We start from the raw sequence: 14,087 nt of genomic DNA on the forward strand, positions 1-14,087 counted from the left end.
TAAAACAACGACCTAACCTCAAGAAACACTATTTGTAAAACTAAGAATTCCAAATGATGATCACCTCAACACATTGTTGGGGACAGGGATCGAACCAGCGACCTATGGATTCACAGGCTGCCTCTCTTCTCATTGAGCTAGAGACATGGCCTCCCTGATGGTGTCTGTTGATATCTATACGTTTTTGCGTCCGTTATGAACCAAGCCTCTGTTTCGCTAACTACTCTAGATCACTGGTTCACAAAACATTTACCAATAAAGTTTGTTTTTGTCTCCTCGGAATGGAAACTAGTGAAAATAGTCGATCTACAAGCTCACAACGCGTTGCTATCTGAAAAGTTGTGAGATTGTAGATCGTCTATTTTCACAGGAAAGTATGTCATACATAAAAAACAACTACTCTCAAAAAAGCATTTCATGTTATTTAAAAAAAAAAATCTGAATTAACAGGGTCATGTTTTGTACAATGCAATTTAAATGTAAACTGTAATGAGTGGGGTTTGAACCGGGGACCTTCGGAACATGAGGCTAACACTTTACTGATCGAGCTATTCAATCCACAACCTTGGTCAGTGAAAAAGGACAATCCAACTAAACAAAACAAAAGGGGGAATGAAGTACGTCATAATTGAAAATAACTACTCTCAAATAAGCGTTTCATGTTACATTTAACAATTGCACATTTATTCATTGATACAGTCATGTTGTGTGCAATACAATTGAGATGCAGTCTGCATGAGGTGGGACTTGAACCGGCAACCCTGTGGTTGCAAGGCATATGGTTTACCAATCAGCCATTGGACCAACAGACCTGAACTGGTGGAAAAGGAGACACAGTTTCATGCAAATTGCTCAGAAATCCTGGGTTTAAATGTTTTTCAAACTGCTCAATATGGTGGAAAATCTAAGGGCGGAGCTTACTGGTCAAAGTGATAAATGTGTTCCTCATGAGTCAAGGCACATGTGTAAGCAAGTTTGACGGCTGTCGGCCAAATGAGGCATGACTTTTGCCTGTTTAAAGTTCGCATTTAAAAAAAATTGCTATAGCTTCCCCCTTTGACCAATTGGAGATTGGTTTCAGTGATACTTGGAATGACCCTCTACATTACTGCAAAGTTTCAAACAAATGTGAGTCTGCATGTATGTGTTAGGGGCAAATGAATAATTGTCATAAAACTACAATATTCATTGGCTCATAAAAGCTTAACGTTTTCACTCCCATAAATCTGTTGGTATAGGTCCAAAGTTCATGTGTAAAACGTTTCGTGCAGATGGCTCAAAAATCCCAGGAGGAGTTTGATTTTAACTGCTTTTCATATAATTCAAAATGGTGGGAGATCTAAAGGTCAGAGGTCAAAAGTCAGAACACGAAAGTTGTCGGGCATGAAGAGACGCATATGTTTATTGAAGTTTCATGGCTGTAGGTCAAACAGGGCATGAGTTGTACCTGTTCAAAGTTGGCACTTTCAATTGAGTGCTATAGCGCCACCCTTTGACGAAAGAGTGTGATAATAATGTCTTGATCGTTTTTTTTTCGTAAAAAGCGTATGCACGGTTAAGCCAGAACTTCCAAAAACAAGTGTTTTTCAGACTGCTCAAAATTGCGGAAAATCTAAGGGCGGAGCTTACTGGTCAAAGTGATGCATGTGTTTTTTGTCGTTCGAGTCGTGAGGCACTCACTATGGGAAACAGTGTTCGCAGATGCACTAGGCTACATGCTTATAAAAACTGAAAACAACTTAAAAACAACTCAAATCTTCAATTTCCAGCCTTCACGAGAAAAAACAGCTATAACCCTAAAAGCGGAGATTAGGATCAATCGCCCACAGGTTTTTTCTCGCTTCAAAATCAACTTTACAACTTATTTTCTGCCTCGTGGTGAGTTGGCTACTAGCCACTTTAGCTGCTACCCAGCTCAACTAGCCGCTTAGCTGCTAACTAGCTTAGCTGTTTGGCTACAGCCACAGCTCTTAGCACCCCTCCCTAAGCTAACTCCCCGCATAGAGCCGTTAGCTTAGCACCTTCACCACACGATGGCCTCCTCCAAAGGCGTCCCTTTCTACGAGGGCCCTCTGCCACCGAGACAGTAAGGACTCCCAGACTGCTCGGCCACCATCGCCGGAGATGACCCACATAACATCTGTATCGCCTGCCTCGGTGTAGCCCATGCGTTCAACGCGCTCTCCGAACCCGTCTCCTTCTGTGGAGCCTGTTCGCGCTACTCAGAGAGATTCCTGCGGGCACGATACGGCCAGGCCAAGGCCTGCACAGGTAATGCTAGCGGCGCTAGCGGAGCTCGTCTGGCGCCGCAGCGACACTCCAGCCTCCCCACCCCAACCCCAGCTGCCACGAGCGGTGGCCCTCAACGCTCGCGGCACCACGCTGGAACCCCACTACCACCACCTCCCGCCTTGGGCCCTGTGGAGAGCGGAGCTAGCCTCCCACAGGGCCGCGGTAAACAACGGCCGGCCACCGTCGCTATGGGTGCCGGCCCTCAGCCCCCACAGCACCAGGGTAGCCAGGCCCTCTCTCCCTCCTCCCCCCCGACCCAGTCGTTCCTCTCCAGCGGCAGCTACGGACAGGAGGAGGACCACTTCTCGATGGAGGACGATGAGGAGGAAGAGGAGTACGAGGAGGGCGAGTACGATGAGGACTACGACGAGGAGGAGCTCCCGTGCCATCAGGGCTCCTCGGACGTTGCTATGCTCAGCCCGGTGCAGGGAGACGACGGACGGGGGGGAGGGGGGTGTCCACCAACACCCCCCTCCCCCCCTCCTCTCTCCCTGCTCAACTTGTTCTCCAGGCTCATGCGGACGACGCAGATGAGGCCCCGAGCGTCCCCAAGCTGTCTGTCTCCACTGCCTTCGAACGAGCGGTGACCAGATGCGGCCAGCAGCTCCAGGTGGAAGAACCACAGGCCTCCTCCGCAGCAGCGACACCCTCCTTCCCGGCCATGACTGCCCCGGAGCCTCGCCGCCCGCGGATAAGGAAGCTCCCAGTGGCCACGGGGTTCAAGGAGAACCTCCAGGCATCCTGGAAGGGCCATGCTGACCCCGCAAAGCTGAAGTTCGACATCGACGTGGCAGGGGGAGCAGGACTGGGACTCAGTCTCCCCCCCATGGACCCCGTTTTGGCCATCAGTGTGGGGGTGATGAGTAGGGGGCGCGTCTCCCTCACTCCTAAGCCCACCTTCGCCAAACCAAAGGAGAAAGCTGCTTCAGCGACCGCAGAGAGATCTTATAAAGCGACAGCCCTCGTCGCCAAGACTCTCAATGCCAGCACTCTGTTACAGGGCTCCCTGAGCGTGCTGCTTCAGGGCCTGAAACCCGCCTTGGGCGAATACGCGGAGGAGATTGAGTTGGTGATGCAGCTCATCATCCAGCTGAATCTGCACACCACTAACTGTACCGGGAGGTCCATGGACCTCTGCGCCATGCAAGAGCGGACCAGATGGCTGGACCTCGTCGACTTCCCCACTAAAGCCGGCCAAGAGGCCAAAAAGCAGCTTCTAGCTCTCGACCTGGACCCGGAGAACCTTTTCAAGGACGGCGCCAAGTTCCTGAAGTCGTTCACAGAGGAGAGGAGGACGACCCACGAGGCCGCCACGGGAGTTTTCAAACCCCTCTCATCCTCCTCCTCCAACACCAGGTCCCGAGGGGAGAGATCAGCGGTGAGAGGACGCTCCTCCTCCCACCAAACCAGGTCAGGATGCCCCCAGAATGCACAGACACCGGCGACGTCCAGGGAGAGGTCCCACGAGGAGGTTGGCACTCGACCTCAGGCCTCACGCCCTCCCCCGCTGCCCGGGCTCCACGTCGCGACACCACCCGCTCCCGTCGCGGGCGGGGGAAGTGACACTTGCCCCTTTGTTCCTCCCAGTGTCCGGCAGGCATGGGAGGAGACACAACACTGCCGACCGCTCCACCCAGAGCTGCACGTCAGACTGGATGGACGCGGAACCCCCGGTTTTGACAGGGAAGAGACAGGGACCTTTTTTTGCATCTCGAGGACATGGACCACTCCTCCACGGCCAAACAGCAAAATATGTCGCACATTTCTGTGAGGTCTGTAATGCACTCCCCTGTATTTGTTCCAATAAATATGTTGCAAAGTACAAAACCTTATCTTATTCCAACCCTGTCTGTGGACCAGTGAGAACGGGAGCCACCTACATGGCGGTCCCCCGTTCTTGATGGTCCCCATATGAGCCCACAGTGCTCGGTAAATCCGGTCCTCGGTTTTCCGAACACTGCTGGGACAAACCTACCAAATGTATTTACACCAGTGCAGGTAATAAAACCAGTATCACCTCTGTCCGGCAGAGGGCGCCTTTGCACCTTGGCAAGAGGGTCACGCCGGTTTTGTCTCCCGTCCGGAGGAGGGCGCCAAAACACCACTGTGGTAAGAGGTTTTCACAAGATGGCCGCACGGAAGGTAGGCAAGATGGAGACACCCAGGTCAGACCGGATGTTGACATCAAGGAGGCAACGCGTGCGGGGTCGCGTGACTTCCTTGAATCTCCCAGTCATATAACGCCTATACTGTCTCTAGTGGGCGCCACGAGTGTGGCCCCACCAGATCGACCGACAACGTCACTAGTTTCCATGGTAACGACCGAACGGTTTGTGGGACGAATGACGCCGGCAGCCCCCCCCCCCCCCCAACCCTCTAGCTCGCTGTCTAACGCAGTGGAAAGCTTGCCACCCGTCTCCTTGGGTGCTGCACACCATACAGAAGGGTTACAAAATACAATTCTCCGCGAAACCTCCCATGTCGGACAAGGTATTTTTCTCCCATGCGATGGGCGGACCGGCGCTGACTTTGAGGGAGGAGGTTCTCTCTCTCCTAAGCAAGGGCGCTATCAGAGAATTATCTCCGGATCAGAAACGCCTGGGTTTCTACTCGAAATATTTTCTGGTGAAGAAAAAGGGGGGGGGGGGTGTACGACCCATCCTGGATCTAAGAGGTCTCAACAAGTTTCTAACGAAATTCAAGTTTCGCATGCTGACAACCGCGACGTTATTACGCACGGTGCGTCAGGGCGACTGGTGGACCAGCATATATTTGAAGGATGCGTATTTTCACATTCCGATCTACCCACCGCACAGGAAATTTCTGCGCTTCGGGTTCGAGGGACGGGTGTACAAGTACACGGTCCTCCCGTTTGGAATGTCCCTGAGCCCCCGTGTGTTCGTGAAGTGCACACAGGCTGCTATAGCTCCGCTGAGGAGACAGGGGTATACGTCTGTCGACTTACATCGACGACTGGCTCCTGGCCGGGGACTCCGGTCGGGAGGTGGCGAGACACGCGGAGATAGCTATCTCCCACCTGACGTCGCTGGGTTTCACCGTCAATTTTCAGAAAAGCGTACTGATTCCACGTCAACAAACCTCTTTCATAGGGACCTACCTAGGCAGACTCTTTATGAGACCTTTTCAGAGGTGGATGTGGGATCTCAACATCCCACCCACCATGGGGTCTCAACGGGTTCTGGTGTCTCCACGTTGCATGGATGCACTCAGACCGTGGTTACGCACACTTTTTCTGTCAGAGGGTATCAGTATAGGTGCTGTGATTTCACGGAAGGTCGTCACGACGGACGCCAGCCTGACAGGCTGGGGCGCCGTTAACGAGGGCCGTGTAGCCAGGGGGGTGTGGGACCCCAGTCTACAGTCGGCCCACATCAACTACCTGGAGCTGATGGCGGTGTTCCTCGCACTCAAACACTTCGAGGCGTGCATCAGCGGTTGCCATGTCCTGGTCAGGACGGACAACACTGCGACCATGTGCTACGTCAACAAGCAGGGAGGCTTACGCTCCCGAGTGCTGGACAACCTGGCCCGCGAGCTGACAATGTGGTGCCACTCGCGCCTGCTGTCGATCTGTGCGATCCATGTCCCAGGCCTTCAGAACAGCGGGCAGATCTGCTGTCCAGGGGCAGGTATTGGTACACGGATTGGTCAAGGTGTACCTGGGGGCCATCTCCACCTGCCACGAGGGTTTCGATGGCGGGACGGTTGGCAAGCACCCCCTGCTGCGACGGTTCATGGGCCAGGCCGACTAAGAGACCTTTGTTTCCGGCCTGGGATTTGGCGTTGGCGCTGAATGCACTTTGCCTTTCTCCCTTTGAGCCTCTCGAGGCTGCTAGCCTGAAAATGGTTAGCCTTAAGACGGCCCTGTCTACGGCTAAGAGAGTTAGTGACCTGCATGCACTCTCGGTGAGTTCGGAGTGCCTTAGGTTCTCTGGTGATGGCAGGAGGGTTCGTTTGAAGCCCAACCTGGCGTTTGTTACCTAGACTGGGGTGGTGGCACCGGCTCCGGTTGAATTGGTAGCTTTCCACCCAACTCCTTTCGCCTCGGCGGAGGATGAGCGGTTGCATTGTCTTTGACCAGTGAGGGCTTTGAGGCTCTACTGTCAGAAGACGGCGGCCAGCAGGTCGTCGACGCAGCTGTTTGTCTCCTATGGTCGCGGTGACCAGCGGAAGGCGGTCGCCAAGCCGACGCTTTCAAGGTGGATAGTTGAGGCTATAAGACTCGCCTATACTAGTAGTGGAACCCCAGTGCTTGTTGGACTGAGGGCTCACTCGACTAGGGGGGTGGCTGCATCCTGGGCCCTCTCTAGGGGGGCTTCGGTCCAGGAGATTTGACCGCTAACTGGTCGTCACCTTCGACCTTTGCAGCTTTTTACAGCCTGGACGTGGCGGCTTCCTCAGTGGCGCACGCAGTCCTGGGCGTGGCGGCCTCATCTACTTGAGGTGTTTTTCTCCTCCTGACGTGATCCTGGGGGCTAACGATCAGTTGGTCTCGGGAGCAGGGGGCCCTGTTACCTCGTTGTTAGGGTTAGTAGATGATAGACCTGGTTTGTCTATTAGCTGAATGAGGCAGACTACGGTCTGTCAGGACCTTCTTTTCTTATCCCTTTTGCCGCGCCCGGGCCCAGTGGGTCCGGGCGCCCCGGAGGTCGGGGCCCCGCCGTGTGCGGGCCTCGGGCCGGAGGGGGCGTGTGCGGCTCTTTCAGGGATTGAACGTTTTTAGCGCTTCCGGGGGGTTTATAGATCCCATAGTGAGTGCCTCACGACTCGAACGACAAAGAACTAGAGGTTACGTAGGTAACCCCGGTTCTTATAGTTCAGTAGTGAGGCACTCACCAAACACCCCTTTGTTTCGCTACTGCGAACAGAGGACCTGTGTTAAGAGGAAGTACTACGTCACGACTGGGCCTTATATGTCCTTCCGGAAGGGGAAGGGACGGCCGGTGACGTGACATACCCTCTTGATTGATTGATTGATTGAAATTTGTATTAGGCAAAAGAATGTAAAACAACACAGTTACATTTATAATGCTTTTGTCTAAAAGGTCCGGCCAAAAAAGTCCTTGCGGACTTGTTTCCGTTGGGGTCCTTGAGTTAATTTCATAGACATATATAGTAGCAACCAAACAGTTCAAAAATCAACATGAAATACAGATAATACAGAAAAAATACCACTATGTACAAAAAAAAGCATGAAAAACAAATATATGTACAAAAAAGGGGGGGGGGGGAGCATGGAAAAATAAAAATGATATACAAAAAAAGCATTAGGAAATACAATATATGTACAAAAAAGAGGAGGGGGGGGGGTCGTCTGTCTACAGGGAAACTGGTACTAGCTCCTCTTTCGGCCTCCAGAAAGATGAGTTTTTAGGGCTGTTTTGAATGAGCCCAGCGAACTGCATTTTTTGAGGGATGGGGTTAGACTATTCCATTCCTTGGTGGCTGTGCTATAGAAGGAGAATTTGCCCATGTTTGTTTTATGGGTGGGTGGTACCAGATTGTTGTTTACGCTCCCTCTAGTTTTGTGGCTGTGGGTGTCACTAACTTTTTCGAGGTATTTATACAGATATGCGGGTATAGGGGGCATTTCGGGCAAATCTGCATTTACAATTTTGAAGACCAGACCCATTTTTAGTTGTTTAACCCTGTCTTCCACCCTGAGCCAGCCTAGGCTGGCAAAGTGAGTGGGAGAGAGGTGGGTCAAGGGCCCCAGTCCGAGAAGTAGTCGGATCAGTTTGTTTTGGGAGGTTTGAAGCTTAGTCTTCAGTGACACTGAGGTGTTGGAGTACCAAGAGGAGCTAGCATAGTCAAAAAGGGGCTGAATCAGGGCCCCTGAGAGGGTCCTGAGGGCCTGAGGGTTGACAAAAGAGGAAACTCTGCCCATAAATCTGGTTCTCTGGTTTACTCCTTTGACCACCTTTGTTGCCATGCTTTCACCTGACAGGTATTTGTCAAGAATACATCCCAAATAGGTTATCTCTTCTTTGCTAGTGATGATTGTGTCATCGACTTTGACCTTGAAGTCATTTACCTTCATTTTACTGAGGGAATGTTTGGTCCCAAATAGGATGGATTCAGTTTTCCCAAGTTGTAGAGACAGTTTGTTATCGGTAAGCCAGGTACGGATTTTTGAGAGTTCAGAGCTGAGAGTGTGAGATACATGATTATATTGGGAATTGAGATGCATGATTATATTATTTGCTAAAGGTATACCCCCATATATTATTTATTATTCCATTTGATACATTATTGTATTTCATTTCATTTCATTAGGATGTTGTTTACATTATTCTGTGAACTGTGGTTAAAGCGTGGCACGTAAGATACATTTACTAAAGCTGTGAAACAGTCTATCATTCTGGGTATTGCATTTGGGACAGGCAATCTGTGGGCAGCTAAACACTCACTGTGCAAGGCACATGTTGGACAGCAGGGGTCCTGTGTTCAGATTAGGACCAGAGTTTGCAACGAGTGGAAGTGTTGCTCTAATGTGCCTTTGTCTGTATGTTTACAGGTGAGGAATGATGAGATAAAGTGTATAAAAGTGATAGTGAACATGTTAAATGAAGGTATAAACAGAGAAGAGTATCTGTGAAGCAAATGTGTGTGTGGAATGCACATTAGATGTCATTAGAAATGCTTACCTGTTATTATACCTACTGTGACCTGTAGTTGGGCTAAGAAGCTCATCTGTAGCCTGGAATGAATGAGATGTGAATGGTGTGTTGTGTGAAATGGTTTCATTATGGTTCTACAAACCAGAGTAATGTAATGCAGCTAATATATTTCGTTTTGGGGAACACAAGTATTATTTTTGTAATGTGAGAGTTATGCTAAGAGGATCTATTTTGTTTACAAGGGTAAAAACGTTATACTGTTGTTAATGTGACATTTGATGCATTTGATAATTGTGATTATTTTGACACAAGAAAGAAAGTCACTTTGTGATTTCTGTATACTGTTTACAAGTGAGAGTATGATGGCTATTTTATAGCGAAGAGGCACGTGTTACTCCGCCTTATCAACGAATCTATTGAGACTGTAATTGAAAAAGAAGAGTCAGATGTTGCAGAATTTCATCTAAATAAGCTGCTAAAACAAATAGAGGAGCTGAAGCAAGGACATCTATCAGATACGGACACAGAAGCTGTTGAACTTGCCAGTCTCCAAAAGGAATATGCAGGCCTTCAGTTGACTTTTCAGTCATCTACACAAGTCCTCAGTGAAGAAATAAAACGCCTGAGTGACAAAGTAGGGAAAAACAAAACAAGTCTGCCTACAGCTCAGCAAGATGTGAGGCAGCAGCCACCACTAAACAGACTGCCTGAAGTGACTATACGGAGAGAATTCAGGATTCATGGACAGATTGGGGAGAGGGGTCCAAAAGAAAAGCTCTCATTCACAAACCTGATGCATCAAATTGATATGGGCCTGAACAAGGGACACAGTGAAGATGAAATTACTGAAGCCGTAGTAAAAGCCATCAGCCCAGGCCTCAGCATCAGAGACATGCTGGAAATTAAAAGTGACCTCACTCTCCCCCAACTCAAAACAATACTCAAGGGACACTTCAAGGAGGAGAGTTCCACTGACCTGTACCACCGGCTGGTGAATATCACACAGGACAGCCGTGAATCCCCACAAAACTTTCTCTTCAGGGCAATGGAATTAAAAGAAAGACTACTGCTTGCTGCTAAGGAACCAGGAACAGATGAACTATACAGCCCAGATCTCATACACCGCCGATTCCTGAGGTCTGTCAGCACAGGGCTCATCAGTGACAATATCAAGTTTCAACTAAAGACTTTCCTTGATGATCTGACAGTAACCGACGAAATCCTCCTTGAAAAGATGAATGAAGCGGCCAGTGCTGATTTGGAACGACAGAATAAGCTGAAAAAGAATATAAGCAGTAAAATAACAAGAGTGCATGAGATGCAGACAGAAGTGGGAATTCATCAGCAGAGTCATGGCGGCGAAGATGCTCGGCCAGAGGTCCAAGATCACGCAGCTGCAGCAAAGAAGACCAAGGGGCGTCAAGTGGCAGCAGCAACGAGTCAACGGGACACTGAGCTGTATGAAGTGGTTAAACAACTAAAACAAGAAGTGGAGGAAATGAGAAAAAGCATGCACAACTCACCAGTGGGTCCCCGTGCACCTAGATGGAATACAAGAAGAGGATGTAAAGCCTGTCAAGACAATGGGGTGGGTGATCAATGTGAACACCGTTTCAAGTGTGGCAAATCAGGGCACATCTCGAGGGGCTGCAGAGGTCCACAGAGGCCACCGGGCAACCCTGATGAGGCAGCCATCTCAGGCCACACTGTCATGCCACTAAGTGCACCCTCCCCAAGCCAAAATGAACAGAGTGAAGATGTGCAAAAGCTACTGTGTGAACGGATCAGACAGCTAGAGAAGATGGAGTCATCTGAGCCAGAACCATGGGGGTCAGCAGAAGAGGAGGGCGCCACCTATGTGAGTCACCTTTCCACACAGCGCCATTCAAAGTTGCTGAGCCTCATTGGGAAGAAGTGTATGGTTGACTGTTCTTTTAATGGAGTGACAACACAAGCCATTTGGGACACCGGGTCACAGGTGAGCATGATAAGTGAGAAATGGAGAAGAAATCACCTACCACACACGACAGTACGCAGCATAGAAGAACTCCTAGAATCAGGCACAGTGCTGGGAAAGGCAGTGAACCAGACAGCCATACCTTTCGCAGGCTGGGTGGAAGTGAAGTTCCAGCTGAAATCAGGTGACACCTTAAACCCAGAACTTCATGTACCTGTGCTCATTGCCCGTGACCCAAGAGTACCAGCAGAGCCAATAATTGGCTACAATGTGATCGAAGAGCTAGTAAAGTGTGGAATGGAGAAACAGCCTGATGTCACCACCAAGGCGCTGAGTGAATCTTTCTCCTTTGACTGTAACAGAATAGAAGTGCTGACACAGCTACTCCAAACCAGTGACATAGACACTAAAGAAGGAGTGGTCAGAGTCGGACAACATCATGCAGTCATACCAGCTGGCAAGACAAAGGAAGTCAAGTGCTGTGTGCGAACAAGCCCCCTTTCCACTAAACAGGAAGTAGTATTCGAGCCTGATGTGAGTTCAAAATGGCCAGATGGTCTGAACATCACCGAAACCGTCATCAGTCTGCAGAGAGGAGCATGGTCCCGAGTCACCATCCCAGTGACAAACGACACCTGTTATGACATCACTCTCAACCCCCGCACAGTGTTGGGCCAGGTACAGAGGATCAAAGCCGTATATCCTGCAGATGCGAGACCAGTCGATGTGAAACAAAGTTCAGGGGATGTGCTGATGGAAAAGACTACGCTGACACAGACAGACGAGAAGAGAGGTGAAGTGGCTGTGGCGTACCAAGATGGAGGCGGGTGGGACCCCCCGGTGTCCGTCGACCACCTGTCACCAGAGAAGCAGAGGATGGTGAAACAACTGCTGAGAGAGGAGAGCAGTGCGTTTTCCAGTAATGATGGTGACGTGGGGAGCATCCCCTCCCTCAAACTCAAAATCAGACTGAACGACACCACCCCTGTCAAGCGCACCTACACATCAGTGCCCAAGCCATTACACAAAGAAGTCAAGGAGTATCTAGAGGACTTGTTGAACAGAGGATGGATAAAGAAATCTAGATCTCCATACTCCTCGCCCATCGTCTGTGTGCGTAAGAAGGATGGCAGCCTCCGTCTATGCTGTGATTATCGGGAGCTGAACCGGAAGTCCATCCCTGACCGCCACCCCATCCCTCGTGTGCAAGACATGCTGGATAGCTTAACTGGAAGTGCGTGGTTTTCTGTCCTCGATCAGGGGAAGGCATACCACCAGGGCTACCTAGACGAGAGCAGTCAACCACTCACAGCTTTTATTACACCCTGGGGTTTATATGAATGGGTGCGGATCCCCTTTGGACTGTCCTCAGCCCCAGCAGAATTCCAACGGAGCATGGAAGAATGCCTGGTGGGACTCAGGGATGAGTCATGTCAGCCGTACCTCGACGACAATCTTGTGCACAGTCGCACCTTCGATGACCACCTACAAGCTCTGAGGGCAGTCTTACAGCGCTACCAGCAACATGGAGTCAAGCTGACGCCGTGGAAGTGCGAAGTGTTCAAAGACAGCGTGAAGTATCTGGGCAAGATTGTGTCAAAAGAAGGCTACACAATGGACCCTACTGAGTTAGCACCAGTGCAAGCTCTGAAGGACAGGACACCTACAACTGTGGGAGACCTAAGAAAACTACTGGGATTCTTATCCTACTACAGGCAATACATTCCCAACTTCTCCCGCATTGCCAAGCCGCTGTATAGCCTGCTAGTGGTTGTGAGAACACCAGAAGGAAAGCCCATGGGGAAAGTAAAGAGCAAGAAAGGAGGACGGATGAAATCAGACCAGGCACCATCCAGTAAGTCCATCACCTGGACAGCAGAGCACCAAGAGGTCCTGTGTAGACTGATAGAGTTTCTCTTACATCCACCTATCATGGGCTACCCACAGTTCGAAGACCCATTCGTAATGCACTGTGATGCGTCACAAGAAGGACTGGGTGCTGTACTGTACCAGAGACAGAAAGGCAAGCTTGTTGTCATTGCATATGGCTCAAGAACCCTGACAGAGCCTGAGAAAAATTACCATCTCCACTCAGGAAAGCTTGAATTTTTGGCCATGAAATGGGCAATATGTGAACGGTTTAGAGAATATCTCTATTATGCACCATCTTTTGACGTCTACACAGATAACAATCCGTTGACGTATGTCCTGACAACAGCCAAGCTGAATGCAACGACACATCGCTGGGTGGCCGAGCTGGCCGACTTCAATTTCTGCATTCGCTATCGTCCAGGAAAGCTCAACGGAGATGCAGATGGCCTGTCAAGAATGCCACTAGACATGGATAAGTACATGCAAGAGTGCTCACAGGAGGTGCAGCCTGAAGTGATAAGCAGTGTCACACATGCAGTATCAATACAGGTCCAAGAGCAACAACCATGGATGTGCCCACTCACTATCGCCACAGCGTGTGCAGAGGAAGAGGATCAAGTGCCATCTCCGGTGACAGAGATCTCCCACAGAGAGATGAAAAAGGCACAAGAGGAAGACCCAGTCATAAAAAAAGTAAGAGAATGTGTCATGACAAAACAGTGGCCAAGTGTAAAGCGGCAAGAACATCAGGACGACGTGGCAGCACTAATGAGGGAGAAGAGCAGACTCTACATGGATGAAGATGGCATCCTGTTCAGAAAAACAGCCACACGATCTCAGCTAGTGCTACCCAGTAAGTTCTACCCACTGATATACAGAGAGCTGCATGAAGAAATGGGGCACCTTGGTGTTGAACGGACCCTGCATCTGGTCCGCAACCGCTTCTACTGGCCGCACATGCAACGAGACATTGAGCATTACATCACCAAGGTCTGCAGCTGCATAAAGAGTAAGCGACCCATTAGGCAAACCAGAGCACCGCTGAAGAGTATAGTTACTACGTATCCTTTTGAAATGGTGTCAATAGACTATCTCCATCTTGAGACATGCAAAGGAGGATACGAGTACATTTTAGTGGTCATGGACCACTATACTCGCTTTGCTCAAGCATATGCCTGTACCAACAAATCAGCAAAGACAGCTGCTGAGAAGATTTTCGGTGACTTTGTGCTCAAGTATGGTTTTATGGCCAAATTACACCACGACCAGGGAAAGGAGTTCCAGAACAAGCTGTTTGCCAACATGGAAGCATACTGTGGTATCCA

The 14,087-nt window shown here is 49.9% G+C and overlaps 1 protein-coding gene across 1 annotated transcript in view; it reads right to left on the reverse strand.

Annotated features, from left to right (window-relative positions):
• Positions 1-14,087, reverse strand: part of LOC308092831 (uncharacterized protein) — a gene marked incomplete at its 5' end in the record, with an annotated part of 121,725 nt that overhangs the window by 42,746 nt on the left and 64,892 nt on the right. The gene's annotated exons all lie outside the window — the stretch shown is intronic.

This window comes from Gymnoscopelus braueri (genome assembly GCF_963280865.1).
Source record: "Gymnoscopelus braueri genome assembly, chromosome: 10".
Classification (NCBI taxonomy): Eukaryota; Metazoa; Chordata; class Actinopteri; order Myctophiformes; family Myctophidae; genus Gymnoscopelus; species Gymnoscopelus braueri.